Genomic DNA, 17,638 nt, shown 5'->3' with positions numbered 1-17,638 from the left:
GCTGCAAAAATTAATTGGAGGCGTGTAATAGTTTAGAATGTGAGCTGGCTTATGGTAATATAAATTACATGAGGAGAAGACAGTTTTATATACTGAGAGAGGGAAAACTGGTTTACTTTAATGAGAAGAGATAGAAATGTGGAGCTATTTTTTCATTACAGATGCACTCTAAACTGTTTGGACTTACTTGATGAATAGAGTTAATTCTCTGCTACAGTTCCAATAATTCATGTTGCACAGTTTAATGACTTCTAGATAAAAACAGGATTGAAATGTTAATTTCTATGAAGAAATTGGAGCACTCTCATACATCAAGCTTTTTTTCTATTAAACTACTAGTTAATTTCACTAAACAAGTCTCTTAGATATTTCATGCTACATAGATTTTTGGTGTTTCTCACCTGCTTTATTTTATTTCATTGCCCATGAGCATTGGCTACAGCAGAGCACCACTGAGATGTAGAAACATTTCTGTTTTACTTATCCTGCTATTATAATAATTAAAATATATATTTTTTTTCTACAGTATCCACAGAGGTGGTTGGGCCTTTTGGTGTCTTTTCTGGTATCTACAGGTTGATACTAGTGAGTGTTTTAGGTACAGGTGCTCACCGTGCTATTTTCAGATGGGTGTGGAAGAGCTGCAGCTGATGCTGCCTCTGCCTTAGCCCCATCAAATTTGCCAAAAACTGATCAGATCCACTGTGGCTTTGCTGCCTGTGCCACCAAGACGTAGCTGGTGGTCTTCATGTGCAGAGTACACCTATGGCAGGGACACGGTATGCAGTTGGGTGGTTGGTGATGTCTGTCTGTCTTGCTTGGACCACATCCTAATTCTTTTCAAATGGTGTTCTTGTAGATGCTGTCTATGGGTAGGACACCACTGATTCTGATGCTTTGCAGTATTATAGCTCCGTTTTTATATTGTGATATTCTGCAACACCATGTGGGGATGGCTAGACCAGCATCTTATCACCTCACTTGGTATAAACCAGCTTGGTCTTGCCTTTCACATGGGGTTGCAGGGCTCGTGTCTTGCTTGAGGTACCCTGACACTTGGTGCTTCCAGCTCAGCTTCCCTGGGGATTTTTTTTCATTTTTATGTGTTACTGCAGCCAGGTCTCTCCTGCGGTGCTCAGCTGATGCACTCAACACCTCTTCGTTATTGTTCAGTAGTGCTTTTTTCGTTGCTTGCTTTAGATTTGCTGGAAACCAAAGCCTCAATCTGCGAAACCACTGACCTGGTCTGAGGTCGAACACTTGTTATCAATATATTGAGGTAACAGCCAAACACTCTTTTTTTGCTTTTTATTTCTTTGTACTTAGCTGAATGCAAAGCTGTTGGGCTTTTCTTCCTGTGTAGCTTTGGCTATTGAAGAACTTTCCCCTTGAGCTTCAGGGCAGATGCAGGCTGTCACAGCAGGGCCCCGCTGCTCTGGGCTTGTCGCTGCAGGGCCTGTAGCAGCCTTCTCAAGAAACTCCACGTGACGCCATTTCGACATTTCAACTTGGCTAAAAGTGTGTCCCTGGCTTCACCCCAAGTACCAAAGGACTCGTGCCTTGGGCTGAGCATGGGTGCATGCAGGGCCTCTGGGTCCCTGCTGGTCCCAGTGGGTCAATGCTACCAGTGGTCCTGCTCCCATGTCCCTGCCCACCATTTCCCTTTGACCTTCAAAAGACCCACCCATGGGCTGACCCACCACCTTCCTGCTCATGGGAGCACCCTTCTCCTTCCAGTGTCTGCTGTGAGAAGCTATCTGCTAAGAACGACCCACGTTGTGACTGGAGCTCATCTTTCCCAACACGGTAACTGTCCCTACAGCAAGGGTGTTAGGAAAAGGTTCTTCACCCAGAGGGTGGCTGGGCACTGGGACAGGCTGCCCAGGGATGTGGGCACAGCACCGAGCCCACTAGAGTTCAAAAGGCGTTTGGGCAATGCTCTCAGACGGCTGGTTTGGTTTTTGGGTGGTCCTGTGTGGAGCCAGGAGTTGGACTCGAGGGTCCTTGTGGGTCGCTTCCAACTCAGGATATTCTGATTCTGCGCTGGATGCCTACCCCAAAGTAGAGATGTGTCTGTGTCAATTGCTTTGTGTCACTTGTTTTGGTTATTACTACACTCTGGTTGTTAACATGCACTTCTTTACAGCAGTTTTTGCCTTTTATATTCAGATGAATCTGTGTACATGAGGAATTTCTCACCTTCCAGTGAGGGGTGAGGACCCTTTTGACGTATTGTCAGAGGATGGTATAGTATTGGGAGCCTGGTGAGCACAGTGCAGTTGGCTGCTCCTTTAACACATTTCTGTGTTAAAGTGGCTGTTCTGACAGAGTCATCATAGGATGGTTTGGCTTGGAAGGGACCTTAAAGACCATATAATTCCAACCCCCCTGCCATGGGAGGGACACCTCCCACCAGACCAGGTTGCTTAAAGCCCCATCCAGCCTGGCCTCGAGCACTTCAAGGGATGGGGAATCCACAACTTCTCTGGGAGCCTGTGGCAGTGTCTCACTGCCCTCAGAGTAAAGAATTTCTTCCTAATGTCTAATCTAACCTTTATCCCTTATCCTCTCAATACACCCCCTGACAGAATCCTTCCCCAGCTTTTCTGGAGGCCCCCTTTAGGTACTAGAAGGTCTCTAGAAGGTCTCCCCAGATCCTTCTCTTCTCTAGGCCCAATTACCCCAGCTCTCTCAGCCTACTTTCATAGCAGAGGTGCTCCAGCCCTCGGATCATCCTCATGGCCTCCTCAGGACCCACTCTAACAGGTCCACCTCTTATTATCCCATTACTTTTGCTGGTGTGACCTGAATGCACACCGTGTGCTGAGGACCTCCTTCCTGCTCTTCAAGCCAGGGAGACCCTCGGTTTGTTTTTTTTTTTACAATTTTTAGCGATACGGTCATTGATGGCAAATGGCAGGTGCCAGAGCTTTTGACAGTTTTGCCTGAAGGCAGGGGAATTTTCTGCCCAGTGACATCGGATCAGCAAATTCCACGTCTAAAAGCCAAGGCGGCGGCGGCCGCTCTCGAGCCCCTCCGTTGGTGTCAGGGAGCCGGGTGCGTTATCGTACAGTGCCTTGGGTTGTTTATCGTGAAAGGCGCTTTTGTAAATGGACATTGTGCTGTATTGTGTGGCTGCGGTATTTGACATTGGATTAAACAAAGTGTCGCGTGCGCGAGGTGTACGGTACAATTATTTTAACCCATTTTGCTTTCTAGTGTGGAAAATCTGCTTGAAATAGGACTTGCTAAAGTCATTGTACCATATACAAAGGGGTTATTAAAATGCACTCTAGAAATAGAAAATAGGATTAGAAGAGACACTTTGGCTTTGAGGCCTTCTCCAGCCGAAAGAAGGCCTCATGGCCAAAATGTCTCCTTTAATCTCATTTTCTGTTTTCTGGTAGGAATTTTATTAACTCTCCTCCCCCCTTCCACTCCCCGTCTCAGTGCCTGTGTGCTGGTAGCACACCAGTTGTCTTCCTTCTTGCAACTGGGGGTCCGTAAGGCAAGAGGATATTTTTCTCTTACGGTAGTGGCAAGACCTTTTATTTGTAGTCCAAATACTAATAATTAAAAAACAAACAAACCAACGAACAAAAAAAACAGCCACTTTCTAGCAAGGACTTTTGGTTATTTGCATTATTTTTCCTCATCTCTCAAAATTTTTTGCTTTTCTTTCCCAGTGAAGGGTTGTTGTGCTTGTGCTTACAATTTTACAAAGACACCTGGAAACCCTAATTATTTCATATGAGATGCTCTCCATTTTGTGTCTCCAAAGGTAATTCACCAGTGGACACATGTAACATATATGTCTATACTTATCCATATAGATTGGTTGGAAATGTGAAAACTATGTGATATTCTAATAGCTTAATGTATAAAACATTCCCTATAATTCATAATTGTAATTTCCTGGATAGTATTAAACTGGTGTCTAATTGCTTCACAGCCACTTTCTACCATTTCAGTTCCTCAGCGAACGTCTTGATGTAAAATGTAAAAACTTGTGTCCCAGATTATGAAAAAGAACCCAAACCTCGTTGTAATTCTTAATTACAGTTAATTACTGTATTTCTTAATTAGAGTCTTAATGTTCAACTATTTAACTTCAATGAAACAAACTGAAGAGAGGCAGTCCACAGAGAACCTGTCTACAAGAAGCAATCGTGCCGTTCTCCTGTTTTTATATTTTGAGGGAATTCTGAATGCATTTAATTTCATTTCTGTACCAGGAAAGGACAGAAAGCTTTAGCCATAATTGCAGTGAGAAAATTCTGGGGGAAAAAAAATTCGTTTTTCACAACAAGTGGAGAGGATCTGCATGGGGTTTGCAGGTCAGCGGAGGAGGAGAGGCGCCCAGAACCGCAAAGCAGGGAAACATTCGCAGATGGTGAACCTGCGACATCTCCTGTAGGTTACTCACCAGGTTGAGTAATAACATTTCGTATTTGGAAAACTTGCCAGCGACCAGATTTGTCATGTGAAAACCTTTCAGATGTTTACAGTTGGAGCCTCGAAATCGTTTTCATCCAAACCAATTGCCATGCATGCACCTATCGTGAACATCCAGCGGTGACATTTCAGTTTCCTCTAAAGACACGTGCTCAGAAATGTCATTCAGAAGGTGTCAGCGTGGTAAGTCACAGAGATCCCTGTTCCCTGCAGCGCAGGGACTCATGCTGACCCGGTGATTCAGTCCCAGAAGGATTTTTTTTTCCCAAACAAAAGTAAACATTTAAAAAAAAAACAGGGATGTTGGCTCCAAACCCAACACTCAGGAAGGCTGACTCTCCCTCGAAAGGACACAAGCGGTCAACCTTAAGCCTCGTAACAAAAGGTTAATTTTTCTCCCCTGACGTCTTGCTGACTAAGTCAAACCCCAACCACGGGGCCGCTCGCTATGCCGTGCGTTTCCAGCGACTGCTTCAGACATCCGTGATATCAGTTTTGTGTCTCTTGGCAACAGATTGGTTCTGGCACCCCGAGGACAGGGTGAGCTGGCATTCTTGAACTGCCAAGAGACACAAAGCAGATACGCGGGGCTGCTTGATGCCTTTCAGAAAATGCATTAAAATACATTTTTGTGCAATATAACGTCTTCTGAAAAATGACCTTTTTTGCTTTTCTCTTGTTGATGAGGCAGTCCTCCCCCATGCCCACGTTTTCAGTGCGTTCGCTCCTGCTGCCCTTTGTGGATGGACGCGTCCTGCCTGGACCGCTGCTCGCCCAGGGGCGATGCTCCCTTGCAAAGCTGTTTGCATTCCCTTCTCCCTCTGTGCAGAAAAGGAAACCTGCTGGAAGCACGAGATGAAAGCATTTGTTTATTTTTCTGTCCAACCTTAGAAAGAGGTGGCTGTCCAGCGCTTTGCTGATGTGTTTTCCTCAGAAGAGGAAAAAAAAAATGTATATAAAAAGAGATATTTCTTTATATCCTAGGGCTGATGTCTATTAGATGATCTTGGCAAAGTCTTAAGTGCCTTATGTGCCTAGCCAGGACAAGTGCTGCAGCCATTTAGAATAATTTATAATGCACAGCCCAGCCAAAAATCTGTTGTTATTCAATCAGAGAATTAAATAAGTGTCACCCTACCTAGCTTGGAAATCACCCTGTTTTGTTATCCCAAAATGACACACAGCAATCTGATTGAGGCTTGAGGAGACGGATGAAAGGGGAAAAATGGGAAATTTTGAGGTTTTCAAGGCGTTGTGCATGTACTTGGGGAAATGTGGTGGCAGAGCATCGGGGCACAGGCAGCACGGAGCTGCCCGGTGCAGAGCACGGCAGGGACAGTCTGTGCTGGTCCCCTGCTAAATCCTGCTTTTGTGCAGGATGGGAAGAGGGGGTTGCTTTCTGTGCCTTCTATTCGGGTTAAAAGCTGTTAGAAATATGTTTTTTGGGGGTAGGTTGGAATCTTCTTCCTTCCTGCTGCTTCTTCCTTTTCTGCTTGATGCTTCTCTTAACTTTCTCTATTTTTGATGCAAACACTTGATTTTTTTTCCATCTTCCCCAAGTCCCATCTCACTCACCTGCCATTATCTTCCTCCCCCAAACCCCGGCTAGTCCCAGCATTTGCAGGTGTTGGCAGTATCTCCGCTCCACCCCCCGGCATTAACTTCACAGGTTGAGTGTCTTTAGTACAGTAAAATGCAGCTTTAATTTCTACCATCCTCCTTTTGTTATGTTCACAAATCGTGAGGCTTGATTGTCATCTTCCAGCTTTACGTCCTAATTAGAGCACATGGGAAGATCAGAGCAGGCAACTTGCTTGCTCGGCATCTACTGGGGTCTCGATGCACTTGCCACCATGTACTCTCATGTTTTATTCGCCTCCATTAAATTATATGCTGAAGACTATTTTTAAACGTGCGAGTATCCAATGGTAATTTCAAAGAGCCCGATTTTTAAAAATACATACACTTAAATGGTGATGGAACCCATAAAAAAAAATCTATTTAAAATCAATTGTATGCGAGAAGAAGTCAACAAACAAAAGGGCAGAGACAAGCATATCAGCTTTAATTTAGTACTGGATTTCCTTTGACAGGAGCCATTTAGATAGAGGGCAAAAAATTATCTCACTGAAAAAGGCAGTGATTGATCACATGTTGGTAAGTGAATCAAGTCTGCAAAAAACAGAGGCGATTAAGGGACAAAGAGGAATTATCATATTACAACGTTGCTGCCTGTCAAACCTCCGTCGTGTTGTGCATTCATGTGTCACGTCGTGACATTCGATCAGCGCTTAACTCCCCGGGACAAAGGGATGGTAGTTAAAAAAAATCTTTCGACGCCGCTAGGAATTCTGCTGGAAGCCTGAGCCCGCGTTTCGACCGCTGGCAGAGGTCCTCATGGCCCCGGGGATGGACGCACGGGACCCGGCTGACAACTTTGCAAGCAGATCTCGCGGCAGCGCGTTTCTGGCTCCCGCTCCTTGTCGCTTTGCTGGCCAAAATTGGGCTGGGCTGGAGGTAACAGGAGCTGGAAGCCGCCGAACCCAAGCTGCTTAGCCTCCAGAAAATGGAAAACGGCCTGCAATGAAATGGTGACTGGGAAAAAAAAAAATGGGAAAATTGGGGAAAGGGGCTCAGAACAAGGTGGAAGAGCTGTGGAAGAAGGAAATACAAGTGGGGGGAACAGCAGGGAGAGGTTGTCTGCTCTGCTGGACTTCTGTGGGTTGGCAGCAGCCGTCGGCGAGGCTGGAGGTGCGGGGGAGAAGCTGGCAGTCCTGCCTCGGCACCGCGCAGCCTGCACGGCTCGCCGCCAGCCCCCAGCAGCTCCGTGCAGGCACAGCGGTGTCGGGGTCAGGCAGGTGAGCAGGAGCAGGGTGCTGGAGAGGCCGAAGCAGGCAGTCATCCTCCTGGCACCCATGGGAAGGGGTCCCAGGGCAGTTCCCAGATGGCCCCGTCCATCCCCACCCTCGCTGCTCCTCCAGGCACAGCGGCGCTGGGTGCCCCCCCATGTGCTGGTGCAAAGCTCTGTTGGAAAAACCCCTCACCCTGCTGCTTCGGGGTCATGATCACGTCTTCTGTTGGGTTTTATGCTGTCAATACACATGGCCAACAGGTGTCTTGCCTGTCAGGGTTGGTGCAATGTTTGACTCGTTGGGGCTTTGGACTGAAAAATGAAAGGTGGGTCATCGTGTGCCTCAGCTGAGGACCGGCTCATTCTAAGGAAATCCACAGTTAAAGGTGGGTCCAAGACAAGGACTTGATAGGAGAAGAGAAGAAAATGCACAAATCTGTGTTTTTTTTTAATAGTACATCAGCAATGTTGAGGAGCTAAGGCAGCCTGCGCGCGCAACCTGTGGTTTTCAAAGAGCCCCTGTTAAAGCAAATACCAAGGGGGAAAAAGTTTGCTGTGGATTAGAAACAGAAAACAAATAAAGCATCAGATTTTTTAATGGAAAAAAAGTTAAAAAAGATGGACTGCTCTAAGTATCTGCATCATGGCTGCCTGCCTTAATGTTTTCCTTAATAACCTGGGCAGAGATGGAGGGCGAGCGGGCGGCACGGCGAAGAAGGCGGCGGAGCTGCAGTGAAGCAGGCGAGGACCACAGGGGCAGATGAAAGTCAGCACTGACAAATGCAAGGTTACGCGCATGGGAAGGAGCGGCCCGGGCTCCTCGTACACATTGCTGCGCTTTAAATGAACTGTAACCACTTGGGAAAAAGACCTGAGGGTCACTGCGGACAGCTCAATGAAGACATCTGCTCAGTGTGCAGTCGCAGTCACAAAAGATCAAACAGGATGTTAGGCCGTATGAAGAATGGGTGAGAAAATGCCGAAAATGTTATAATGCTCTTATGTGAATGTCCACAGTGTCCTGATGTGGATATTGTGCTAAGTCTGGCATGGGAAACCCCCCGAGCTTTGAGAGGCAGGCGGCTGAAATGGCAAGGCGAATAGAGCAACTTCTGTTGAAGGAGAATTGAAAAGATTGGGAGCGTTTAGAGAGATCATGTGAGTAAGAGGATTCATCGGAGAGGTTTTACAAACTAATGCTTGACATATTTAACCTTTCCCAAAATACGAGAGTAGAGGAAAATCCAATAAAAGCAGAAGCGTGCATTTAGCCCTCCGCAAGGTCGCGTTTCCAGCGCAGCCCTTGCCGAAACACTCGAGCTGTCACCGGTCCTGGCTGGGGCTGACCCCTCTGATGCCATCGGACCTGGCACTGGGTTATCTGCCTGTTGACGAGCCTGTTTGGGTCCATTTGACACTTCCTGACAGCATGTACCAAAACCACTTCTTACACCGTTTCAGAAATGTGCTCCATCACAGCACGCTCTCCTCTGCTACCAGCATCTCGCTGAGGAACTGGAATATTTTTAAGTCGCATTCAATTTGCCTCACTTCTCCTGGAGCACAGGACTCCGCTCAGTCTTGTTTTCACCAAATTCACCTGTAGAAGGGCTTGGGACAGTCCAGCCTTGATGCAAATGGTGGGAATCGTCATTAAGTCCCTGGCTGCGTGCGAGGAGCGTGCCAGGCAGTGCGGGGCGCTTCGGCTGCACCCTGCTTGGAGGGGAGAGCATCGCACACGCATTCCTCATCCTCACACGTCTTCTGTTTCGCTCCGAAAGAGTTCTTGAACCGGGGGAGATGATTAATGCATAGAGACCGAGAAGTGTTGTTGGCTTTTTAAAATTTTTAGTTCCTTGGAAATACGGGCTGGCTGCCATGCAAGAGGGTACTGTGGGAGTTTATCTGAATACAAATACTGGAAAGAGTCAAATCATACAGGCATTTAATATGTCCGGTGTGTTTCAAATAAAGACACTAAGTGGATATATTTAAAACAGCGTTACCTTGGAAAAAATATTTATTTGACAGGGTTGCTGCGAGTTCACCAGTACAATACTGAGCCAGCATAATGCTGTTTAACGTGAAGATGGAGAGAAATGCCTGCTGGGTTTGGAGACCTGTAAAGCTGCCCCAAATCTGAGCACAGCCACTGCAGAGCTCAGTCCTGCACAGCCTTGGGGAGTGCTTGATCCACGGTGACTTCTGCAGAGACACCTTTGGTAGCTGTGTTCTGCTTTTGCATTTTAAAAATTTGTTTGCTTTTATTTTTAATAATTGCAGGGATTTAAGAAGATGCTCAGTACAGCGAGGGGGAGATGTGGGCTGAGAGTCGTCGAAGAGAGGGCAGATGTTGATACACTGACTATATGATTGCATCTGGGCCTTAATCAGTAAAAGATTCATTTAAGTCATCTAATACACGTAAAACCTGTAGAAGCAGAGTTTTCTGGTAGAGTGAAGGGCTTTGCCTGGGGAACTGGTGATGGAGCAAGGGCTTAGGCTGAGAGTTATCCCAGGCGGGTCGTGCCATGCGGCCTGGGGACGTCTTCACCTCTTCACCATGTTCTGGTCTGGTGAGTGCACATCTGGCCAGAAGATGCAGAGAAGCATTCTCATCCCATTTGGTACTAATTGCTTGTTCGTTAGCCCTCCCCACTGCTCCGCACTTGGTGTGCAGCAGCTGAGACGTGGAGAGCTCTCGGTGGGTGAGGGCTTCCCATGTCCAGCAGGGCCAAGCGAGCATCCTCCAGCAGCTCCACGGCCAGCGCAGGAACTCAGAAGTGTTTAAAAAAAAAAACAAAAAACAAAAAGCAAGTTCTCTGAAAAGTCAGGAGCGGCTCCAGCTGAAGCAGCACGCTGCCAGGAAGCAGCTCGGGTGGTGGAGGCTCCTGCCGGCACCGCCACGCTGCCAGCAGCTAATCCCCTGCGAGAGCACGGGAACAAAACGGTGCCACTCGCACGGCTCCTCCTCGAGCACACTCTAATTAATATTAACCCCGTATCGCTGCATAATTCACAGTATATTTTTCATAGCTTATGTGCTAAGCGCGCCGCTCTGCCAAGGATCATGCACCAAAACCGCGAGCACAGAAGTACAACGCTTGGCCAGCACCGCCAGGTTCGCTCAGAGGTAAACAGAAGCCTGGCACCTCTTCAGCTGACAGCTTTGTTTGCTGCTCCTTCGAAAGCGCTGGTTATCCTTGGGAACGGGCTGGCAAGTCTGTGGCCATGCGGGGACCCATGCTGCAGCTCGGCGTACGTGCGCAGAGAGCCAAGCGCCAGAGCCCCAGCCTGAATTTCAGTGCCAAGCCCGGGAGCTGAATGCTGTGCTTGCCTGCTAAAGCAGGTTAATGCCTCGCTGGGCTCCGAGGCGTAAATGGCTCGGTCAGTTCAAAACAAACAAAATTCCAGTTTGCGCTGAGCTGGCCCAAAACGAAATGTCTTGGTTTGTTTTTCCTCCCGGAGCTTTGGGCACGTTTCCCCCACGTGAAGTTTCATGGTTGGCTGGATGTGAGAGCTCCAGGTGAGGAGCGGGCAAACGTGTCGGTGTCAAGGTGTCTGTCATGGGAAGGTTTGCATTTAGACTCTCTTCTGGTAGGGTTTTGGTTGGGGCTTCATCTTTGTCCTGGATGGTTTCACATTTATATCTTATAACCTGTGGTCTTGTACCACCAGGTTTTTGGAAATGAATAATTTCCAAAAATGAGAGCCAGCGTGCAGCTGAAGGCAGGTCTCTGATACCATGGGCAGTGATTTTGGCTCACGTTTCCAACACTGAGGTTCACTCAGTTCTTGTAGGAAGGGTTTGCAAAAGAGGAAATAAAAAAAATAATAAAAAAAATTGTTCTTCTTAACAGCAGTAAAGATGCTATGCTGCTTTTTGAAGAGCAGGAAGGCACCAGGTCCTCCTTCGTGCTGTCTGTATTGTTTTTGATTCCTCGGTGGTTCCTTTTTCCAGTGATGGGCATAAAGAAATATTGTGCGTGGGGTGCTATCGGATGACGGTGTTGCGTGTGAGCGGACCTTTTGTTGTAGTTGTTTTAAAGATACCTGTGAAGTGTTGCTGCACTGAGGTATAAAAAGCAGATGTTGAAATGAAGGCTATAGGAATTTAAACTGAAGGCCAAAGAAATTCAGTCTGTGTCGTCTTCCTCCAAAACTGGCGAACCTCGGGCCAGTTTTAAGCAGGCCCAGGGTGAAGGCGTTAGAGGTGGTGATTTGTGAGAGCAGGCAGAAGAAAACAACCACAGAAGTGTTTGCACTGAAGGAAAACCTGCACCGTGACACGTTCAGTGGGAGAAGTAGCTGTAAAATCTCCCCGAAAAGTTTTGGTCAACGTTTGTGTGGTTTGGGAGACCTGGTGCCATCAGCTCCTGTGCTTGCCAGGGGGAGAAAATTCCCACCAGCATCAGCCTGGGAAACACGTTTTATTTAAGTCTTCGAAGTTTTCTAACCGCTTTGCACCCTCGTTCTCAACTCGCTATCTTTTATTGTGAAAGCTCTGGTGTATCGATAACTATTGGGGAAACTCCCTGAGGCTGCTGAGCAGGAATCTGCCTTGATGACAGAGATGCGTACAATTTTTAAGCAAAACAGCCTGTAAACTGTGCCATCAGCTAACAAGTACGGGATCCCCGCTGTGTAATGTGTGGGATCCTGTAGTATTTTTATTTCCAGGGTGATAACCTCATGGTAGCATGTGGAGCTACAGCTGGGCCGCCAAGGAGCACCCTGCTTTGGGAAGACGAACGGAGAATATGTTCCTCAGGATTGCCATGCCTAATTAGCCTCAAGTTCTGGTATTAGGAGATGTTAATGAGCTGGAGCATATAAACTAACCACAGGAAAAAAAGCCCTCCTAATGGCTACACCAGCAGCAGAAAGAGTGGTGCTGCTGGGGGAGGCCGAGCACGGCTCGGGGCGGATGGCACAGGCAGGGGGTCACCGTGGCCAGCTGGCCGTGGGGATGTCCATGGGCACTGCCACTCATCCCAGCACGGCACCGGAGCCGCAGGCTTGGTGGCTGCAAGGAATTTTGGCCGTTTTCTGGAAAATTATCTACCTAGCACAGGGGTGGGTCTTTTATTTTGGGTGCACGGCTCTGGTAATGAACGGTGTATCCAGCATCGCGTATGAGTTCAGTTATGCACTGCCTGCTCGTGTTTCTGTGCTCTACTCCATTTTCCTTCATTTTTTGCCTTTTTTTCATAGTGAAGATAAATTAAAAGGTATAAGAACAGAGAGAGATCTAATTCATTTGCAATTCTCTGTCTAAATTGAGAGAGGTCAGAGAAGTCCATTCTTCCTGCCTCATTTTGGCTCATTTAGCGTCTTTTGTTAGAGGCAGGTGAGCAAGTTGCACTTCCACTCCCTCCTTGCCATGCACCTCCATCACACCCTGTTTTATCACACCAGTGATTATATTCATGAGTTCAAACGAAAGTGCCCTGTTTATGGGCTGCAGCAGTGTGCGAGTTTTATTCTTCATCCTGGAAAAAAAAAAATCTGTTACTTCTGTTTCTTCTTGTCCCTTTGAAACTGCGTAAAACAGACATGGAAAAAAAATAAAAATATGTATATATATTTTAAAAATAATAATAATAAAAAACCAAGCTTGCCAGGCTCTTAAGTGAATTGATTGTATTGAAGAGTGGAGCTGGAGAGGAGCTAACACCGAACCCCAGTTAGGCAAGGGAAGGGCTGACATGGCCACGGTGAGGATGTGAGGCTGCAGAACAATTCGGAGAGGGAAAAAAATAATTGAGTTGGGGCTAAATGAGAAATGCTTGATAAAAGGTTGGCTTGCCTTGGGCCAGGTGCAGGGAGGATCGGTGAGGATGATCAGGGAGTGCTGCTGTGGACAAGGGGCTGCCAGGGCTGCTTGCTTAGCTAAGGCCAGAAGGCCAGGGACGATGAGGTTGCCTTCCAAAAGTGAATCCGTGCAGATAAACATCGGACAAGGAGGACAGCTGCTTCAGCTAAAGACTAATATTGGTGTGTGGAAAAGATTGAGACTAAGCCAGCCGTTGATAAATTTAGGCTGGAATTTAAAAGGCAGCTTATATTCAGCAGAGGAACGAAGCTTCTTGAACTTTGCAGCACAGAGAGCTGGTGAGTGGGGTCCCCTCCACCCACAACACCCTCTGGTCCTGCCTGGCGCTTGCCCTGGGGACTGTGACCTTCCTAAAATTTCTGCTGTAAACTCGGTATCTTTATTCTGAAACTCTGGATTATCCTTTTGGATGTGGTGGAGCACATCTGCGTGTGTTGCGGCAGCTAGCCTGTAGCCATGCAGCGAGTAGCCAGGGATAAATTGTCTGTGTCATCGCCTGCCAGCGAGGGTGGCAGCTTCTCGCCGCTCCCCACAATCGCTTCTTGCAGCACATGGCCACTCCAGATAGGCTTTAGATCAAAGTTGCTGCCAAAGCCGGAGAGACACACGCGTTTTTTTCCAGGATGCTGGAGGAGCATCTGGGCGCTTTGCTGGAACGGCAGCGAAATTTCAGCAAGGACGCTGTTGGGAAGGCAAAGCAACATCTCCCCCTTTGGAAGGTGCCACCCAAGCCTGGCTTTGCACCCGGAGCCTGGTCCCACTGGAGATGGCAAGGAGGAGGAGGCCACATCTTGGTGGTACCCCACTGTATGGGGTCCTCCTGGAGACGTGGTGGGACTCGTCCCTGCGCCCAGAACGCAGGGGAGGAAAGCAGTGGGAGCAGCAGGGCAGCCAGTGGGGCAGAAAATAAACACGGCAATCATCCCAGTTCTAAGTTCCCATCATTTAGCTGAGTTAAAATAGGTATCTAAGGAATCTAACGGGGAAATGTAAAAAAAAAAAAGTAATAATAATAAATTTATGAATGTTCCAAAGAATAGGAAGAAAATTTTTTTTAAAAAAAAAAAGGACATGGGAGAAAATATTCCAGTATTTTCATTCTTTTAAGGCTATCTGGCATTTTTGCGTGGGGATGAAGGACTTTCTGCATTGGTCTGATGGCAGAGTACCCGTAGAGCCCACACGTTATAGTCACAGGCACTGCTCGTTTTCTGCCATCCCATATTCTTGAGCTCTGGAAGCGTAATATCAGCTATTCCCCAGCCTATTTATTGCAACCAGCTTTTTAAGTAATGGGCCAAATAATGATCGCAGATGCTATAATCAACATTTTTGTTAATGATTTACAGCTCCATTTGCAAAATAATTAGTTCTGCAGAGCTCCATGGCACAATGCAAGAGGAACGCTCTCCTCACTTCGTGTAGCCACAAGTTAATTGGAAATACCAAGCCCGGAGGGTGCAAGGCAGTGCGAGGGCGAGCCCTGGGGTCTCAGCCCTGGGATTTACGGGCATGAAAGGAGTTCCAATATTGGCCACGGATGCAGGCTTTGACACATGGATGCTGGGGAGAACCTGCTTGGTTTCTGATGACAGCCCAGGTGGGTTGTAGGTGCCGCCTGCTGAAGTGGGGCTGTGCCCATGGGTGCTGCTTGGTGCCACCTTCCTGTAGATGAGAGGAGAGATGCTCCCAGAAATGGTAGAGGAAGGGCAAGAAAGCCAAATATCCTTTTTTTGAAGATGAACAGTTTTTGTACTCCTCTCTACGCAGTGATAACTCAGCTTTCAGGGACGGGGAGCAGAGGGGAAACCATCCTGGCTTCTGCCAGCAGCACATGCAGAGGTGTCTGGCAGCCCAAACCCCAGATCCATCCTTACTGGGGGGCAGATAAATCCTGAAAGCTTTTAAAACCTGCTTGGAGTCTTGCTATGGAACAAATAGATGTGCTCCATGTCTTCCCCCCGTGGCTGGAGCAAAGCGGGTGGCTTTGTTGCTGCTGTGCCTCCTGGCCATGCCGGGCAGGGTTAGGGGTAGCCCCTTGCTCTCTTTTCCTATTTGTTTAGATTTTCGGCTCATGAGCAGAAAGATCTTGATTCACGCTTGGCACAACACGGCTCTGATCTCAGCGGCAGATGCCAGATGCTGCCGGAATACAAAGAAATAATGAAAGTAACCCAAAACGTGTGAGTCAGCAATAGGTGTGATGGGGGTGCCGCTTCGCCTTTGCCTTTCTCTCTCTGGCTTTTCGTACTGCCTCCGCGCTGCTTTCAGCTTCTCCTTCCTCCTCTCCCTCTTTTCTCCCTCCAGCCCCATTCCTGTTGTCTTTCTCGCCTTCCTTCTGCCACCTTCGTACCAGGTGATATGACCACACGGTGGGAGAGCGCTGGCTGGAGGAACTTGGCTGGTAACTCACGACCTCTTTCCATTTGCCTCTGCACAGAAATTCCCTGCTACCCTCGGTACCATTAGTGCCCTCTTGGCAGCTTACGTGTTATTTATGGAGATTCGGAGTGATTCTTCTTCCCAGCTCTAAACACAAAGCCGAGTGCTGGTGTCACTGCAGAAGTGGTAACCGCAGTCAGTGCCTCTTTGAGAAACGCTGAATTGCTGTAGTTCTTTATTGTGAGTGGCTAATTTTATTTCCTCCTACCACTATGTACAGTTTCTATAGTTCTGGAGGTCACTGGAGCTTTGTAAGTGCAGCCAAAAGTGTTTTAAATAGTCATTGTGCAGCACAGCAACGCCATCAATCTCCCGTGCCATTATTCTCCGTAGAAAGTTGGATTTGATATGCATTTTCATATTTAAAGCAAAATTACTGGCAGGCCGCCATATCATGGAAGGCACAGGGAGCGGTAACTTGTTCGTAAAGGTTTACGCGAGTTGTAATGGTTTTACCTATTGGTTTGGGATATTTTTCAACAAATCAAGAGCGGCTGGCAACCGAATGGTTTCTGGAGAGGGTCTTTTATCCTTAACCGGTCTTATTTTATTGTTGCATTTCAAAGCCTGTCTGTAGTCGAGCTCTAATAATGATTAGATCTTTTTAATTGGAGTCTCATAAGCTTCAATTACCAGCTTGCCCAGAAATACTTTGGGTTTCTTGGCTTATATGTACGTATATAAAAAGGGGAAGGGAAAAAAAAAAAAAAGAAAGAAAATAATAGTGGAATGTAAGTCTGCGGCATATTGAATTAATTTCCTGTTCCACTTCTGCATCAGCTAACCAGACAAATAACCAATTTGTTAAGGGCTCTGCTACTTCCTTCAATCACTTGCTCACAAAACACTTTTTACATTTTATTTCCTGGTTCTTCCATTTCAGGCCCTCGGTTCCCCCGCGGATCCCTCGGTGCCGGTGCCCCCAGCCACGCTCAGCCCCTGCCAGCTCGCGGGGACTGGCACGAGGATGCTGCTGGTGCTGCCTCTGTGTTGCCCACCCTTCCCTTATCAGTGGCAGCAGAAATTACGGCCACCTAAAGCGGGTTCCCAGCTTGCTGGGCTGTTTCAGTCGCATCTGAGAGCGCCGAGATGGGAATATTGCCACGGCACCACGGAGGGGAGCGGGGAGAGGGGGTGCCAGCATCGGTTGTCTGCTTGGTAGCGGGATTAAGAAAGCAGAACAGACAGGGCTTTTAGCATTTTCCTCTCCTGCATGACGAGTTCCTTCGGAGAGACACGGGCTGACTCGGCACCATGGGGCTTTGTGCTCCACTCGGTGCATTTCGTGGGTTTACGTTTGTATTTAGGAAATCGATGCTGAAGGCAGAACAGCTCTTTGTTGCCTGCTCTGCCAGGGACATCTTTCTGGAGAAACACAGGCAAAAGGGAAAAAAAATAAATTAATTAAAAAAAAAAACAACCAACAACTCTGCATTTGTAGGCAAACTGCCCTAAGTGCCAAATTGTTCCTCGCTAATACACAGTCCTGGAGGAAAATCTGCAAGGAAAACAAAGATGTGTAACTCGAGACTTCTCGAGCAGAAGTTACAGAGGGCTCTCTCTCAGTGTGCCCTGATGGGTAGGGGAGGCAGCACATCCCTTCAATCGCGGTATTGTATGGCGCATAATAAATATTTGATTACGACAGGCTGTCATTTAGTTAATAAACAGCGCGGGGCAGATTCTGCTCTCGGATGCTGTGTGCACATCTGTAACTACGCCTACTGCACGCGTTCATCCTTGCACGTGAGGACAGCCTCTGGTTCAGATGCTGCGAAGTCTGCACATAAAATGTTCAAGCACCACGGAAGGAAACTCTCCAGGTCATCGCCGTAGCAGTGTGTTCCTGCAGCAACTGCTGGGACTCAGCAGTGTTTTGGGTTTCACCATAAAAATACTCCGGCCTAAGGCTGGAATTTGGTAAATAAAATGAATTGGATTATTTCGTTGCTGATGATGCGGGATCGTGATGATACGTGTGTTTTAAAACAGAGCAGCCTCAGCTGCCCAGATGAATGGGGGATAGTGCTGCTTTGTAGGCTGAGCCGTAGCAT

At 47.5% G+C, this 17,638-nt stretch overlaps 1 protein-coding gene across 2 annotated transcripts in view; it reads left to right on the top strand.

Moving 5' to 3' along the window:
* CTBP2 (C-terminal binding protein 2) overlaps window positions 1-17,638 on the top strand; it is a 114,510-nt gene that overhangs the window by 28,295 nt on the left and 68,577 nt on the right. Inside the window, exon 1 of one of the 2 annotated variants that reach the window (XM_072039904.1) lies at window positions 1,785-1,806. The exons of the other annotated variant lie outside the window; for it this stretch is intronic. The gene's annotated coding sequence lies outside the window, so the exon portion shown is untranslated. Of the gene's footprint in view, window positions 1-1,784; window positions 1,807-17,638 lie in introns of those variants that run through there. 2 annotated transcript variants of the gene reach the window in all.

Source organism: Anas platyrhynchos, chromosome 6 (genome assembly GCF_047663525.1).
Source record: "Anas platyrhynchos isolate ZD024472 breed Pekin duck chromosome 6, IASCAAS_PekinDuck_T2T, whole genome shotgun sequence".
Lineage (NCBI taxonomy): Eukaryota > Metazoa > Chordata > Aves > Anseriformes > Anatidae > Anas > Anas platyrhynchos.
The sequence above is the reverse complement of the archived record's forward strand: the minus strand, read 5'-3'. Positions and strand labels throughout refer to the sequence as shown.